The sequence below is a fragment of the Nilaparvata lugens genome, chromosome 1, assembly GCF_014356525.2.
Source record: "Nilaparvata lugens isolate BPH chromosome 1, ASM1435652v1, whole genome shotgun sequence".
Lineage (NCBI taxonomy): Eukaryota > Metazoa > Arthropoda > Insecta > Hemiptera > Delphacidae > Nilaparvata > Nilaparvata lugens.
The window spans coordinates 89,440,617-89,456,638 of NC_052504.1; the positions used below are offsets into that span (position 1 = coordinate 89,440,617).

A 16,022-nucleotide genomic window follows, 5' to 3' on the forward strand; every position below is an offset into this window, starting at 1 on the left:
AATTTAAACAAAAAAATCCAAGTGGGAAAGATTGAGCATGAAAATCTCTTCAATTAATGTTCAGTAACATTTTCACCTAAAATTGAAAATAAGCTCGAAGTTCGAGAAAATGTTATTATTTCAATTACAAACTGTTGGCAACTGTTGATTCTATTAAATCATTCACTATGAAGAGATAGCGTGTGTCTCCAGCCTTATTGTCCTGTCACCAGCTGGCTTGGATATTTGAATAGTAGACTTGAGATGCGCGTGAACACTAGCGTCAGGTGATAAATTTTCATAACGGCAAGGAAAGTTGTGTGAGTGCGCCACACCAGATTTTTACTTCCCTTGCCCTATTACCATAGGTAAGGAAAGTATTGCTTTCCAAAAAAAATTAAGGTACCCAGATTTCAAGTTTTCTATACGTTTCAAGGTCTTCCGAGTCCAAAAACATGATTTTTGGGTGCTGGTCTGTGTGTGTGTGTGTGTGGTGTGTGTGGTGTGTGTGTGTTGTGTGTGTGGTGTGTGTGGTGTGTGTGTGTGTGTGTATGTGTGTATGTCTGTGAACACGATAACTCCATTCCTAATTAACCGATTGACTTGAAATTTTAAACTTAAGGTCCTTATACCATGAGGATCTGACAATAAGAAATTCAATAAAATTTAATTCAAAATGGCGGAAAAAATGGCGGATAATTACTAAAAAACCATGTTTTTCACGGTTTTCTCGAAAACGACTCTAACGATTTTCTTCAAATTTATACCATGGATAGCTATTTATAAGCCCTATCAACTGACATGAGTCTCATTTCTGGGAAAATTGCAGGAGCTCCGTAATATTCTTGAGAAAAATGGCGGATAATCACTAAAAAACCATGTTTTTCACGATATTCTCAAAAATGACTTGACCGTTTCTTTTCAAATTCATACCCTGTATAGTTATTTATAAGCTCTATTAACTGGCATGAGTCTCCTTTCTGGGAAAATAATGGGGGTCCACCCCATCCTTGAGAAATGGACTTTGTAACCTCCTTCTCGTGCATGAGGTAGATAGGTAGAGCAGTTCATAAAAAGAACACATAGTCGAGATATTTCATCTGTAGAAAAGCTGTTTTGACGACTTTAAAAAAAAATCTTCGAATTTCAAAATTTACACAAAGGAAAAAGTACTCTGTAAACAATTATATACACACATATATACAGAAGTCTGATCGTAGTTTCAAATAAAATGTTGCCGCCAATCGTCATTATATTATTCCCCTAAATTATTCTCGTTTAAGAACGAGGCTTACAGTTCAATGAGCAAGGAAAGTTGTTCATTCGATTGTACCACACCAGATTTTTTATTCTATTTATACATCAACTTCCGTTCCTTTCATCGTAATATAGTATTCATCTTCAACTTGTAAAAACTCCGCTGCCTGACGCATTCTCTCCAGAAATCCCAACCTGATTCACAAGTCACTCATTCTTATTTTATTCAGGCCTGTTCGATTTTGACTGCTGGGGGCGTGAAGTAAGCTATACATCATGTTGTGCATGTAAAGGAGGCTCGGTGTGTTAATTAGGAGTTTCCCCAGAGCAGCCATGTATGTGATGCAAATCCAGGCAAGTATTAATTAACCACTACTTGGCCCTGTGTTAGATGACGCAATATTGGGCTGTGGGCCGCCTGTAATATGATGCAAGGAGACGCTTAAATGTCTCGGCGAGGCGGAATATTCTAAGCGAAACTGCCTGAATTATGTTGGAGCTAGAACCGCAACCACCGACATCCTATAACAACGGAATTTCCATTTCGTTTGAAAATGGAGATAGTGCTCAGTAGTCGGCACAGACAAAGATTTCACCAAGTACAAACAAAGGATGTATTCAGAGTAAACAAAGTACAAATGAAGATTTCACATTTTGGAAACAAAGTTTAAGAGACCTTGAAGAAGTTTCACAGGAACTCGTTTTGAATTTTTACAGAATAAAGAGTTGACAGAGAAACAAATTGATCATAATATTATTGATCAGCATTGCTTTCAAAATTAAGTTTGTTTTTCGCTAATTCCTCAAAATTATATTTTTATATGAGAGAATATTTCATATTTTAGTTACTCATATTAATGTGAAATATTTCTTCTATGTTTAGTTTTGATGCATTAGAATTTGAAAATCTACTTTGTAAAAATACTTGAGGAATGAAAATATTGTGAATTGAAGAACTACGAGACTTAACCTATTTCGGACCATGTTAACTTATCTAAATTCGGGAGAGAAAGAGCACAAGGTCACCTTATTTTTCCTCTCTCTATCATTTTGATAATGTACTCATTGTATAAATGGATAAATGAAATGAATAAAATGAATGTGACAGTAACTAGCGTTGTACGAAAATAATATCTAACCGTAAAGATTTTGAAGAGATTGGAGATTGGAAACGGTCGTAATCCTTATTTCCTATACTCTTCTTCTTCCCCTAATGCATTCCTCAATGTTTACAGTGAGAGGAACCACTGTCTCCTTCTGATCCGCCCCAAGTCCATTCGGTCATGCCCTCTAGAGGGAGTAATTGGAAAATGCTTCAGTCGATTAAAGAAAAACGTCTTCTGTTTATCGCTCTTGTAGTATTTTCTCAGCTGGTGATGAATGGACTTTCTATCTTCGATCAAGAAGACCTTTTTTGGTAGAGAGTTAGTTGGAAGGATATTTTGAATATTCTTTTCGAAGAATGGACATTGATATGTCCAAAGGTCCGCCAATTTATGTGGATGCATAACAATATTATCTATAGTTATCACAAATTTCTTTTTCCATATCATATTATACAGTTCAATAATAATTTTCTTAGTCTATATTATGTAAATTCATCTATAATTTTGCTGTATTGTAAGCTATTGTATATAAGTGTAAAAGCCAGTTTATATTGTAATCTACATAAATAAAGTACTCAATCAATCATTCAATTTCCTGGAGGCTGCTAAGTAAAATTATGATAAAGAATCAATTTCATGATTAGCTCATGCTCATTCGGATAAATTTCAACATAATCAAAATCACAGATTAAAGAAAACATACTAGTAGTTCTGTAAACAGTAAACCTCGCGCAGTTATAAACCGCAGCCTCCTCTTATACTGTCCATCAGAGTGAATCCTGTCTGTAGTTAGTGTCGGCGAGATATCGGTGTAAAAACGGCTAATGGCTGCTAAAAAGCTAATCTCCTTCAAGACATACTGGCAACAGGACAACCCGAGTTCAAAGCAGAGAATGTTCGAGAGACAATACTATGTTATTTCAGTTATTAATTGCATGCGTTATTTCAGTTATTAATTGCATGCGTTATTGCACGCAATCAATAGTTCATTAATATTTAATCGTGCATGAAAATTGCATTCAATGAAGCATGCAATTTATAGTCTACACAGCAGCTGATTTATAACCAAGTTACATTGAGATATTGAATTGCATGCGTCATGGCATGCAATTTATAATCAACTCGACAAATGATTTATGATGAATAATTCTATAGTCTGATTTTTACTCTAGTATTGGCGTATGAAGGAGGCTCCTTTTTCCTTTTATATTATCCTTGAATTGCAAAATTACCAAAAACCTAGTATATACGTCGAAGCGCAATTTAAAAAGGAACATACTTGTCAAATTTCATGAAAATCTATTACCGCGTTTCGCCGTAATTGCCCAACATATAAACATTTAAACATAAAGAGAAATGCCAAATCGTCAACTTGAATCTTAGACCTCACTTCGCTCGGTCAATTATGTTGTGCCATCTAAGCTTGAATGAATGAATTATATTGTGAAAGCTTGCAAATTATATAATAATTGAAATTATCGAACGAAAAACAGAATTGGAAGCAGTTAACAACCTCGCTCGAAATCTTCTGCTACTAGATCTTCAGCTAAAATCTGAAATCTTCTGCTAAAATCTGAAATCTTCTGCTAAACATTGACGTCAGGGTGAACCAAAGTGAGTAGTCTGTCTACTAACGTTGAGGGTGAACAGCTATAAGGAAATAATATAAGGGAATTAATATAAATCGATTACATAGAAATAAATAATCGATTTAAAAATAAATTATCTTGGAAGGAAATTCGATGAAAGCTTCTAACCAAAAATCATGAACTGGCATTCATGAGGTACCGGGCTTTATTCTCGGGCTGGCAAATAATTTTTGAGTGGGAATATATTTTAGAAGGAAGTAATAGGAGAGCTACTGTCCAGAAAATATATTATAGCCCGGGAATCGAACCCCGTACCTCTCAATTGCTGGTTTCTGATTCTTGTATAGTAGCTCTCATTGAATTTTATTTCCAGTTGTTCTTCACTCTAACGTCAATATTTTCAGTAGCGGAAATCTTGGGGGTGGTTGACAGCATTCAATCTCAGTTTTAGTTTTAAAATTATTATATTATTCTTTTCTCAGCTAATGCAATTTTCCATCCATCTCCATCTGTTACAAATTATTTTTTTAATTGAAAAATTTCCAATTTAAACAACCTCAAGGTTCTCTATTCGCGTGAAAAATTTCTCGATAGCAATTGCTCACAACTCAAAATATCACGACAACCTGAATATAAGTTCAGTTTGAAAATGTTTGAACCTTTCGGCAACCTCAGTTCTGAAATTCGGTGAATGTCACTTTCAATAATTCAAATTCTCTTTGCATCAATGTTCAATCCATTTCATCACAGACGTAATAATCATGAGTTTGTTTAGCATCACGAAAACTATTAATTTCATTGGAAGTGACTGTTTGATCAGTTGATCAAATACTGAAAAGTAGCTACGCTTTTCACTCAGATGGGGATCTCTGAAATAATGGAATTATGTCTAAAGCTATTGAAAGTAAACGCGATAGACAGTATAATAGCCTACAATTCGTTCCATTGAAACAATACATCCACTCACATCAGGAAAGAAACACACCAACTCAAAAATGCAGGTGAGTCTTAGTTTTCGCACCTACATCCAATCTAATTGTTTTTTATTATTGTACCATCACGAACCTATTGGGACTGAGTTACTTAGGTGACAGACCTATACTATAGTCAACCGCACGAAAATATCCTATTGAAATTCGATGAACTGAGTACCTCCTACCTCCTCGCCAACATAGAATTACCTCCTCGCCAATTAATTTATTTATTCATTCTTGTGGTTTTTATTGGCAGAGAGATCCTTTTGGATGTTCTGACTTGCCGTATTACCCAATGTCATTTCCTAGCAGCACTCAAGTTGATAGGTATTGGGTTCTTCATGTTTTCTCACTAAAAATTGCATTTTGGTTCCCTGAATTTTTATTCTATAAAGTTTAAAATCAAGAAATCTTATTTCTAAACACAAAATCACAATTTTGATGATAATATTGAACAGAAAATTTCACACTACAAATTAATAATTCGAATTCATAATAAGCTGTGGCCAACGCTGATCAACTCTTATTTGGCAACTTTGCATGTAATGACATCAGATTATTCTCGTGCAGTTGACAATAGTTATGGGTTTTCTTTCAACCTATTTTATGGGAAAGATGAATTTAATTTTCCTCAATACTCCTGCTCTCAGTCTCCTCCAAGATCAGTCTCATATCTCACACGAATCCTGGATGATTATGTTTTTTGGAACACGTTTACACCAGAGTTGTTAACTGAGATTTATGAGAATTACGGAAATATGTTGCCAATTTTTTGAAAAGCACAGCAAAATTCGACCATGGAGTGAAGATACCTAGATTATTTATTTATGGTTTAACTTATTCTCTACAGAGAAAAAATTGACAACTTTTTTGAAGAAAAATATTTTTGAACAGCATTTTGATGACAAACTCTTGTGTCAACATGGCTTAAGCGAGTTTCATCTATCTCGATAATGAAGTAGCCTGGTATCGCAGTAAAATTGTATAATATTTTTAAAATGATAACATACTGTTTGATTGATCACATATTTTCATATAGGCAAAACATATCATAGAGAAACAATAGCGTAAGTTATTATTATAGCGAAACTTATGCTATTGTTTCTCTATGAAAATATCAGTGAATACTCACTGACGGTTTTTGTCTGCTTCGTTTCTATGACACCTAATAAATTATTCTATTGCAATCTAACTAGCTTACTTCAAATCGAATGTTTCTCATCATTATCATTATCATCATGATTATTACTTCAAGCATAATAATTTTCAGCATTGGCAAGATTGGATATTCATCTATCTTAATCTGAGTGTAGTGATTTATTTCAATGTATCTCACAAAAATACTTGTGTGGTTTTGTTTTGAATCACAATCGGTTTTGGCAATCTCAAGAATAATATGGCCATTAATGATAGAATTGATATCAGACAAAATTTCAAATCACCAAACAATATTATTTTGAACATTCAATACCTGTGTTCAATTATCTAGCTTGCTATGCATTATTCTCAACTTGTAATTGAAAATCAGGTTAGGATGCTCATTTCACCCTTGCATAATATTAGGCTTGAAATAAAAGTTTCTATTTTTCTTTCAATTGTTACTCAAATTTCTATTCAACTAGATTGATTGACCAATTGTATGATTTAATCTCGATCGACCTTCCAATAAGTGTTGTATGATTCTATAAAACATACTTTGCTACTACATTTTCTTCTGAAATTAACTGATTGACGAATAATTGTCTTCGGGATGATTTACAGCATTTAATTTGGATTTTCCTTTGATTATAATTAATGATCCATTAGCATTTGAATAAATGGAATTGATTTCTCAGTTAAAATCCTTAACTGACATTTTACCCTGTTGTCAATATTTGCAGTAGCAGAAGTCTTCGGGGTGATCTACAGCATTTAATTTTTATTTTCCTTTGATAATAATTAATGATCCATTAGCATTTGAATAAATGCAATTTCTCGGTAATTTCCATCTGTGACGAATAATTATTGTATGTTTTCAGAACTTTTCGCTCCTGCTGGTGCTACTAGCTGTTGTTAGTTTCCTGCAAGGCTCGAACGCCAATCGTAGACTGGAGACTGAACGTCTACCTCCAATTCCATCTCATCGCTGAAACTAGACGTTCACAGATGTTTACACTCGTATAAACAGAAAAATCAAAACTTTTGGCCGATTAATCCATTCCAGACAATGCAACTACTTGTTAGCTGATGATTTAAAAAATAAATAAACCGATTTTCATTGACTTCTGAATTTTCTTTCGATATTTCCATACACTGAAACTCCCTTCCACTCCGACTTTTTAACTTCATAGGAGGAAAAAAATGTTTGACCCTTATAAGTGGATAAGAAAAATTATTTATCTCGAATATTTTCCCACCAATAATAATAAATTATGTTCAAAAACCTATTTGACCTCATCAGAATGCTCCATACAGTTGAATTAATACGAAAATCTATAGAAAATATAAGATGTTTCAAAGCTCATCTGAAGGACTATTTGGTGGGATTGTCTTTGTACTCCTTTCAGGAATTTGTTCAGGAGTAATTTTATGCTATTTTGACATTGACTGTATTTGTGTGATGTTTTTTCTTTTGATTTTCTCTGTTTTATGTGACAACATGTGTATTGTGACAATATTCAATGTACCGTACTTGTAAATTTGATGAATAAATATGATTGATTGATTAATTGATTGATAGTCTCCGAGAAAGATATCACTCTAGATTGGCGTTTTGTAGGACTATTTTGTGATATAAGGCTGTGCAAAGGCTAATAATAAACTTTCTACTCGTGATATTTTTCAAAGTTTTTAAAATTGTATAAATTATCATCAAGCTATTAAAATGGGAAAGTTTTCTCAGGAAAACATTTTTTTCCGATCATTACTTTTTGAGATATGAACGCCTGGAGTTTGAATTTTTGGTACAGAACATTTCAAATTCGGTAAGATATAAATCCATCAGATTTAGAGGATGGATTCTTCATAGTATTGTTGTTCTAGTAAAACAAACATTTTCTGAAAATATCAATTTTTGAAAAAGTTATTCAATTTACTGAAAATAACTCAACTAAAAGCTATTTTTAGTAAGTTGAATTACTATCTAGAAGATTTATATTTTCAGATAGTTTTTGTTTTACTAGATCAACAATACCATGAAGAATATATCCTCCGAATCTCATGGATTTATCTCTTACCGAATTTGAAATGTTCTGTCCAAAGATTTAAACGTTAGGCGCTCATATCTGAAAAAGTAATGATCAGAAAAAAAAATGTTTTCCTGTGAAAACTTTTTCATTTTGATAGCTTGATGATATACAAATCGAAAAACGTTGAAAAATATCACGACTAAAAAGTTTATTTCTAGCCTTTGCACAGCCTTAAGTTGCCGTTTTATTCAGCATGCAATGAGTGGTCTATCAAATGATTGATTCGTTAATAGTTTGATTTTTTTCAATCCTTATACTTTTATGCAGCCTTTTCTCAACTAATATTGAATTCTCCATTACAAAAATACAAATAATTCTGAAAACTACTAGTTTCACTGAAATTATAAAAACATATATTCCTATCAACACCATCCATTTAATTTACATGAAATTACTTTGTTGATTCAATATTTTTACTTTCCTTGCCCTATTACCATAGGTAAGGAAAATATTGCTTTCCAAAAAAAATTAAGGTACCCCAATTTCCAAATTCCTATACGTTTCAATGTCCCCTGAGTCCAAAAAAGTGGTTTTTGTGTGTGTGTGTGGTGTGTGTGTGGTGTGTGTGGTGTGTGTGTGTGTGTGTGTGTGTGTGTGGTGTGTGTGTGTGTGTGTGTGGTGTGTGTGTGTGTGTGTGGTGTGTGTGTGTGTGTGTGTGTGGTGTGTGTGGTGTGTGTGTGTGTGTGTGTGTGTGAGTGTGTGTATGAGTGTATGTGCGTCTGTGTACACGATATCTCATCTCCCAATTAACGGAATGACCTGAAATTTGGAACTTAAGGTCCTTACGCTATAAGGATCCGACACGATCAAATGCAATTCAAGATGGCGGCTAGAATGGCAAAAATGTTGTCAAAACAGGGTTTTTCGCGATTTTCTCGAAAACGGCTCCAACGATTTCGATCAAATTCATACCTAGAAACTGCCACAACTGCCACAAGTCTCATATCTGTAAAAATTTCAGGAGCACTGCATCATCTATGCAAAGTTTGATTTCAGATTCCCAATTATCAGGCTTCAGATACAATTTAGACAAAAAAATCCAAGTGGGAAAGATTGAGCATGAAAATCTCTTCAATTAATGTTCAGTAACATTTTTACCTAAAATTGAAAATAAGCTCGAAGTTCGAGAAAATGTTATTATTTCAATTACAAACTGTTGGCAACTGTTGATTCTATTAAATCATTCACTATGAAGAGATAGCAAACTTCGTGTGTCTCCAGCCTTATTGTCCTGTCACCAGCTGGCTTGGATCTTTGAATAGTAGACTTGAGATGCGCGTGAACACTAGCGTCAGGTGATAAGTTTTCATAACGGCAAGGAATGTTGTGTGAGTGCGCCACACCAGATTTTTTATTCTATTTATGCATCAACTTCCGTTCCTTTCATCTTAATATAGTATTCATCTTCAACTTGTAAAAACTCCGCTGCCTGACGCATTCTCTCCAGAAATCCCAACCTGATTCACAAGTCACACTACTCTTATTTAATTCAGGCCTGTTCGATTTTGACTGCTGGGGGCGTGAAGTAAGCTATACATCATGTTGTGCATGTAAAGGAGGCTCGGTGTGTTAATTAGGAGTTTCCCCAGAGCAGCCATGTATGTGATGCAAATCCAGGCAAGTATTAATTAACCACTACTTGGCCCTGTGTTTGATGACGCAATATTAGGCTGTGGGCCGCCTGTAATATGATGCAAGGAGACGCTTAAATGTCTCGGCGAGGCGGAATATTCTAAGCGAAACTGCCTGAATTATGTTGGAGCTAGAACCGCAACCACCGACATCCTATAACAACGGAATTTCCATTTCGTTTGAAAATGGAGATAGTGCTCAGTAGTCGGCACAGACAAAGATTTCACCAAGTACAAACAAAGGATGTATTCAGAGTAAACAAAGTACAAATGAAGATTTCACATTTTGGAAACAAAGTTTAAGAGACCTTGAAGAAGTTTCACAGGAACTCGTTTTGAATTTTTACAGAATAAAGAGTTGACAGAGAAACAAATTGATCATAATATTATTGATCAGCATTGCTTTCAAAATTAAGTTTGTTTTTCGCTAATTCCTCAAAATTATATTTTTATATGAGAGAATATTTCATATTTTAGTTACTCATATTAATGTGAAATATTTCTTCTATGTTTAGTTTTGAAGCATTAAAATTTGAAAATCTACTTTGTAAAAATACTTGAGGAATGAAAATTTTGTGAATTGAAGAACTACGAGACTTAACCTATTTCGGACCGTGTTAACTTATCCAAATTCGGGAGAGGAAGAGCACAAGGTCACCGTATTTTTCCTCTCCCTATCATTTTGATAATGTACTCATTGTATAAATGGATAAATGAAATGAATAAAATGAATGTGACAGTAACTAGCGTTACTACGAAAATTATATCTAACCGTAAAGATTTAAAAGAGATTGGAGATTGGAAACGGTCGTAATCCTTATTTCCTATACTTTTCTTCTTCCCCTAATGCATTCCTCAATGTTTACAGTGAGAGGAACCACTGCCTCCTTCTGATCCGCCCCAAGTCCATCGGGTCATGCCCTCTAGAGGGAGAACTTGGAAAATGCTTCAGTCGATTAAAGAAAAACGTCATCTGTTTATCGCTCTTGTAGTATTTTCTCAGCTGGTGATGAATGGGCTTTCTATCTTCGATCAAGAGGACCTATTTTGGTAGAGAGTTAGTGGGAAGGATATTCTGAATATTCTTTCCGAAGAATGGACATTGATATGTCCAAAGGTCCGCCAATTTATGTGGATGCATAACAATATTATCTATAGTTATCACAAATTTCTTTTTTCATATCATATTATACAGTTCAATAATAATTTTCTTAGTCTACATTATGTAAATTCATCTATAATTTTGCTGAATTGTAAGCTATTGTATATAAGTGTATAAGCCAGTTTATATTGTAATCTACATAACTAAAGTACTCAATCAATCAATCAATCAATCAATCAATTCCTGGAGGCTGCTAAGTAAAATTATGATTTTCTTCTGCTTATGCTACAAGTACCACCTGAGATTAGGCCTATCGGTCCATTGGTTATTCTTTGATACCACGAAACATATTCGTATTCAAGGAGCGGTTCCTTCGTAATTTTGTGATTCTTAAGAAATGCAGAGATGTATAGTGAATCAGCATTACGAAAGACGTGGATTTTTTTTTTTATTGGAAGAAAGACATGATTGACTCGACTCCCTTTGACTGAGATGTCAGCAAACATTTAAATGTCAATTATTATCATAAAAAGATAAACTTCTTTCACATTCAAAGACTTTCAATACTTTGAAAATGTTACCTGTGTGGTGACGAAACCATGGTCCTGTACCAAATAAAACTGTAGAATTTGACGATATATGTGTGCTTTTATTTCATTATTGAACGACTTTCAATAACTTACATTGAATTTTGAATAATGAACAACCTCTTATGATTTTTTAAATGTATCAACATGACACCTCACTGCTGCAGGAACTATGAAATCATGACAACTTGGCAGTTTTAAGTGAGAACTGTATTATTTCTTCTCAAAGATAATTGGATAGTTACCAACATTTACAAGTAGACGGAACGAAGAACACAAATAATTATCATCCTTATTCTCATTTTTGTCCTTGGAACCGTATCCCATCGATCAAAAGCAGAACTTCCGCAAATGATTCGACCTATTTTTGGATAATTTCTATCTAAATTTGGGAAAGGAACAGTTTTGGGCTTTAAGTCTGTTGTTCCTTCCCCAATCATTCATAGTTGAGAATGATATTGTATGTATAAATAAATAAGTTTTTTTTCAATGATCTGATATCCTTCAACCCATAGATTGATGATTGATACTTGATTCTGAGTTATGTCATAGAGAAACAATAGCGTAAGTAGATATCCCATGGTATAGGGAGTTTATGTCGTAACTTTTACTGTTATCTCAAGCTGATTACTGTCGATTATTGTCGATTTTTACTGTTTTGTTGGGGTGAGAGTGTATGAACAGCACAATATGAGAGACTACCAGTGTCACACAGCTTCACGGGAAAGAACTATGTGGACTATCGGCTTGAGATAACAGTAAAAGTTACGACATAAACTCCTTATACCATGGGATATCTACTTAGGCTATGGTTATGTATAGTTTAATCAATCCAGTTTCCAATCAAGAGCGTTCACATGGCAGGGCAACTTTGATTTTTGAATCTTACATGATTGATTCCGGGAGCCGTCAAGTTTGCATCTGTTGCGCAACGGAGAGCGTGCGTCCAATTTGGGTTGCCAGCTTCTGCATCGGAGTTTTGCGCCGGCCAAAGCCGAAACCGCATGAACATGGCAGCGCAGCCGTCTGCATGAACATGGCAGCTTGATTGAACTGGCCGACAACCGACCTTATCCCAACAAAGCAAGCCGGCTGCCAGGATTTCGCCAGAAGCTACTATCTGCCAGTCCACCAGTCACAAACAATTTCCTACCACTTCATCGTACTGGGAAGTGTGTAGCTTGATAATTTGAAATTATCCATGTCATGGAATTTACTAGGCTACCACATCGATGAACATATTACGGAACAAGATTTATAATATGAACAGCAAGAAGTAGTGAACATGAAGTTTGAATAAAGAAAGTCTGAATGAGATAAGTTTGATTAATCCATGAGAAGATACATCTCATATCAATCGCAAATTCATTGTACTGTGTGGCTGAATAATATTATGTAATTCTCCATGTCATAGAATTTGCTACCACATCGATGAACATATTACGGAACAAGATCAAATGAGATTTATAATATGAACAACATGTAGTGAACATGAAGTTTGAATGGAGATGGTAGAAATGAGATAAGTTTGATCAATTCATGAGAAGATATAATAATAAATAAATAACAATAATACGATAATAACAATAACAATAACAATAATAATAAGATATATCTCAGATCAATCGCAAATTCATTGTACTGTGTGGCTAAATAGTTTGTAATTCTCCTTATCATATAGTAATGGAGTTTACTACCACATCAATGAACGTATTATGACACAAGATCAAATAAGATTCATATGGGTGAACAACATGTAATAAAGATGAAGCTTGAATTAAGTGAGTTTCATCGATTCATGAGAAGTTATATCTCACATCACTTGCAATACTTACATGAGAAGTTATATCTAACATCATTTGCAATACTCACGTTAGAATTTATATCTCACATCATTTGCAATACAAACATGAGAAGTTATAATCCACATCATTTGCAAATGATTCCACTTCAATCCACCGTGAGCAACTCTGTAGCTTGATAATATTTTTGAGTAATCTCATATTATCGCGAAATTCGATTAATGAGTGAATCAAATGGAATACGTTAGATCATTATGAATTAACAATGTGTAGTAAATAAGAGGTATACATGAATTCAGTTTCATTAATTCGTAGATTCAGATTTCACTAGCAAATTTAATGCTGTGTAGCTTCATATAATTTGGAGAACTTACATATAACCGTGCATGATATTCACTACCAGGACAAATAAAAGACATATCGATAGACAATAATTCATATAGTTTTATCATCAAGGAGTTTCTCATGAATTTTCATTGAAGTCAAGTTGATTGATTGATGAGAAAACAATTTATCGCAAACAATTTCAAGACTTCATCGTAATGTGTAGCTTCGTAATATCTGGAACATGCAATATTTATTATAGTGAATGGAATTAGCTAGCAGATAAAATAAGAGTAAAACTGTCAGTAGTAAATAGGCTGAGTTGAGAAAATTTCCCTAAAACAGCTGTGATCTACAAACATCAAAATTCTGAGTTGGATTGGTTGAGTTGGTTTGGTTGTTAACCTATCAGGAATAAGTTTGTAATTTTATCACCCAGTAAGTGCTGCCACCCCTTGGCAGAATTCAGAGTTGGGTGCATTTCAAACGGTTAACCAATCAGGAGAGGGAAGACAGAGTGAAATCTTAACCCAACAGGTGCTGCCATCTATTGCCAGAACTCTGTATTAGATACATTTCGAACTCACGGCCAATCAGGTACCGAGAGGCGTGTCTCTAATCTCGGAATCGCTTGTTATAGGTTATTTGTTTATAGAAGTTATTTGCTTATTCGTTTCCAAATACCCTTTCTGCCCTGAGAAGAAAATTCATCAGTTGCGAGGCAATGTTCTTGTAAAAATCAAATTAATAAATTATGGGATCTGGGTCAGAGTTTCACTATTGAAAATAAACTACTAATATTCACTTAATAATGACTACCTGAAGGATTATAGGTAACGATCATACAGGAAATATGCTTAGATAGATTGCTATATAGATTGGTTATTTTATGGTAATAAAAACTAATACTATATACCACCTTTTTTTACTCATCCTCTGATAATTTTTATTCATCCATACATAACTTCGAAAACTGTACCAAATTGTCGAGTATGCCCAGGAGTACCCGGCTATCACGAGCTGCCCTTGCCTAAATATTGAAATTAATAATAATCTTCAAAAAAGTCCATGGAATTGACTTACTAGAACTGAAGATTTGAGTTCCAGTCACAAATTAGAATAGAACGTTATGTAGGAATGACACAATTTGAAACGGGAATTCTCTCTGATTGAAGCTATTCCTTCACTCAAACGTTTACCCTTTGTTCAGAACCTACACTGCCTTCACGCCGAGAAATATACTATTGGTTTGTGCACAACTGCCACCAAGCTGATTCTCACAGGTTGAACTAATCCCGTTCTATGTTTAAGGAATAATGAACAATTTCAGATTGAGAGGGTTAGAATAGAAGTTTATGATGCTTTGAAACTTTCAGCCTCCCCTCATCCCTCGCCAACGAACCCACATCCGACTTTCAGCATCGATGAATGGAAACTTTCACTAGCTTCATTCCGAAGGGTCAGAAACTGTCCCTCAGAAATAATTTCCATATTCATAAAATCTCAACTCCACCTCTCACTTTTACAGATTTACATCCTCAATTTATGCGAATAACAATACAAAACATACCCCAATATACAGTGAGTGAGTGTGTATATGAAATCTGCATAATTTTGAGAGGTACATTTTGCGATAAACTCTGTTTTATACAAACACCACCCATACTAAACTGGGCGGTCCGACTTGTGAAATTTATTCAGTTTCAATATTAAATGCAACATCATTAGCATTCAACCTTTAATCACGCTACTGGTTCCCAACATTTATTTTCTTCAAATATTATCATACACAACAAAATAGTGACTGAAATAATAATAATAATAAGCAACTCCGAAGAGAAATAGAAAACAATAAACTAGAAAAACGACTTAACCCCTTCTATAATGATGGAACTACTGGATTATCAGTGATGCTCTGATGATTGAAGAGAACGTCTAGGGCTACTGGTACTAGACAATGATTGAAGCTACAAGATGATTGAAGATTGATTGATTGATTTATTTATTCATTTAGAAGAGAACTACTGGCTACAGAAGTGATTAGCTGAAAGGTCCCAACACTCCGATACTCAAATTAAATTATTGACATTGCTTGGTACTTCCGTTGAATGGGTGACCATTCACTGGCCAATACCAATTTACGGCTATTTGGTCTCTAAACAACTTCATTGGTCTTTGAAAATCATCGAAAACTACAGCTTCACTCATACCACGGAAAAATTCACAAATTTATTGTGAATTATCTCCTCACATGCGATGTGATATCTATCATCCACGCGAAAGAAAAAAATGCAATGATACTTTAAGGTAGAATTATTATCCAAGTAGAATCGGTATCAAACTATGACACCCCAAATAAAAACCCAAAATGACTCATAGATAATAAGTTTCCCTTCCCAATCTTACAATCATTCTGCATGGATGGAAGAATAAATTAAAGTAGG

The 16,022-nt window shown here is 34.3% G+C and overlaps 1 protein-coding gene and 1 long non-coding RNA gene across 8 annotated transcripts in view; one reads left to right on the top strand and one right to left on the bottom strand.

Annotated features, from left to right (window-relative positions):
- LOC111054660 (tyrosine-protein kinase Drl) overlaps nt 1-16,022 on the bottom strand; it is a 189,674-nt gene that overhangs the window by 160,646 nt on the left and 13,006 nt on the right. The gene's annotated exons all lie outside the window — the stretch shown is intronic.
- On the top strand, nt 4,832-7,166 carry LOC120349438. Its single transcript, XR_005570351.1, has 2 exons — nt 4,832-4,932; nt 6,924-7,166. It is a non-coding gene; the product is annotated as an uncharacterized LOC120349438 (long non-coding RNA).